The following is a 2,862-nucleotide window of genomic DNA, read 5'->3' as shown; positions in this document are numbered from 1 at the left end:
CCAAAACCATGGACAAGTAGAGGTCACAAACAGGGCAAGATCAAACAAATCTTAGAAAAACAGTTAACCCATAAACAGCAAAAGAGGTGCTGTAAAAATGTGTGATGCTTCTGTGGGGCGTAATAAGAACAGGCTTTTTAAGGCTAATTTGGGGATGTCAGCCGGGATACAGATTAGTTCTTGGAAAGCTTTGCCACTTACCAGTGAGAGTTGGAGCATCGAGGCAATGTGGGTGATTAAAAGTGTGAATTTTTGACCAGACGAGATTGGCAAGGAACATACCAGAGTTGCCCCAAATAAATGAGTGTGGAAGAAATTAGAAATGATGCATACATCAAACTCAAAATTTACAAAGAAAACAAAACTTTTTCATGACAAATCAATTTGCGAAAAAATTTCTCTCACAGGACCAGAAAAGTTTATTGTAAATTCGAAATTGTATCTTTCTTCCGGGAAAATGAAGACAAGATGCCGACTGGTTCCATATGTGTTTGTTAAACAGGTTTTTCCACATGGAGCTGTCGATAGATAGAAAATCCCTAAAAATGGTAATATTTCAAAGATAAATAGTCAACGTTGAAAACCAATTTTTAGAATTTCTAACGGCTCGGAGAGGAAACGAGTGTATGTTCTTCATGAACCTCATTATATATAAAAAAAACTAATTTTCCTTTTGTTTCTTAAAAGAAAAAAAATTCTTTTGTTTTAAAAATATAATAATAATAAAATAATTACTTACAATTTTTTGATTTCTTCATCCTCATACTAACAGTAATTGCAGATCCTTATCATCATTGTCAACCGAACAACTGTAAGTTCTTCATTTTTATCTGCTTTACTTTGTGCTTCAGCGAATTTGCATTGAGGACAATGCAAAATTTAGGTGTGGGGGTAAGAAATACATATTTTCCTCTTTATTTAGTTGCATTTTTTTAAAAAAATTATAAAAATATTGTCACTTGCCAAATTAATAGAGTTAAGTAATAATTGATCAAATTGATAGATTTTAAATTTTCTAATTCTTAGTTAGTGACATATTCAAGTTCACCTTTTATGATAACTCCAAATAATGTTCTTAAGAAATGATTTTTCAAATAGTATACTTTACTTAAGTCTTACCTTAGATTTTTAATTAAAAATAATGAAATTTTTGCATGCTTAACTTAGAGTTGAAAATATTTTTTTCAAGTTATCTTGATTTACACATTTTTTTAAGACTATATATACTTACACATATATATATTAAAAAAAAAACTAACCTTATAAAAGAAGAGTGCAAAAAATGGGCACCAAAAAGAAAAAAAAAACTCTTAAATTCAAGGTGATTCTATCTTATAAAGCCTAAGTTGACAGTATTTCTATACTTAATGACCTAAGCCTAATTGGGTTGGGATTCATTGGCCCAAAACTCGTTAAATGGTCACTTAGAAAGCCTGTTAAAATAGAAAACAATCACCAAGAATTAGAGAATGAGAAAAAAATATATATATAACACTAACCATTGTTTTTATATATATTGTTGTTTTGTATATATGGTCTTGGAAAACAATTTTTGATCAAGAGACTTGAAAGTTATTTAAAACAAAGAGTCTCCAACACCTTAAGAGCTTAAACTGTGTAGACCCAAGGTTAACGCGTGGCAGTGAAAGTCAACGTACGACGTTCGAAACCCTACGGTCAACGCCGGTCAACGCGTAACCCTAGGTCAACGCCAGTCAACGCGTTGCGATCAAACAGTCAACGTACGACGTTCGAAACCCTAGGGTCAACGCCGGTCAACGCGTACCCCTAGGTCAACGCCAGTCAACGCGTTGCAACCAAAAGTCAATGAACAGTGATCTGGAACCCTGAGTCAGTACGATGTGATGGAGATAGTCAGTCAACTCAATGACACCAGACCAGACTGAACCAGATTAGACCAAGCTGAATCAGACCAGACCAGGCCGGTTCAGCTCATTCGGCCATGAACATTACTCCAATAAGGATAACTCTACAACACTTCGCCGGACAACGCGTCGCAAATGAGAACTCAACACCAACAATCGATGGTCAGTTCTATGTTGAACCAACAAACACGAGCTAAAGATCAGAAAACCAGGAATCGACTTCAAGTCCAAAATTCCAACAACGGTCAGACAATAAATGCAGCACCGGAAACCTTACAGACAGTCAACAAAGCACCGAATAGCCTGAAGGATTGAAGGAATCAAGAAGAGAAGCCATTCCAAAGTCCCGTTACACCGACTGAAGGTTGGGACAATCATATCCAAAGTATTCCAGACTCTTCTATAAAAGAACGAGACTAAAATACTTTGGAGGGGGTATCTGTAGGCGTATAAAACTGCCTATAGGTCCCTGAACACAGCTCGGCACGGTGATTTGACAAACCAACGAACCATCGGGTGACGTATCTAAACATGAGCGTCAGTCCACAACACCGAAGCCAAGTGACACGCAACGAAGCGGATTAACGAGGCGACGAGGTTAACGAATCGCACGCAAGCAACGGAATGCATCCATTCTCGTACGGAATCAAGCTAACAGTTCGGTGAGTCAACGAGTCATCCAACCATAGAACGGATTTGAACTCAAACACCGAGGCGGATTTACTGCCATATTGGGATTCGAACTGTCAAATCAGAGTCCGGATCAACAACGAAGCGCAAAACCGGACAACGGACACAACACGGCAACACCTGGAGGACTCGGCCAAAACCGAGCCACCTATAGGTGGCTCGGCCAAGGCCGAGCCACCTCTAGGTGGCCGGCCCAGATCTGTGCCAAGGCACAGATCTGAGAGCCTATAAATAGAGGGCTTGAGCTCATTTTTTGGGGGTTGGAACTTTTGGAGCCGAAACTCTG

This window comes from Asparagus officinalis, chromosome 5 (assembly GCF_001876935.1).
Source record: "Asparagus officinalis chromosome 5, Aspof.V1, whole genome shotgun sequence".
NCBI lineage: Eukaryota > Viridiplantae > Streptophyta > Magnoliopsida > Asparagales > Asparagaceae > Asparagus > Asparagus officinalis.
The sequence above is the reverse complement of the archived record's forward strand: the minus strand, read 5'-3'. Positions refer to the sequence as shown.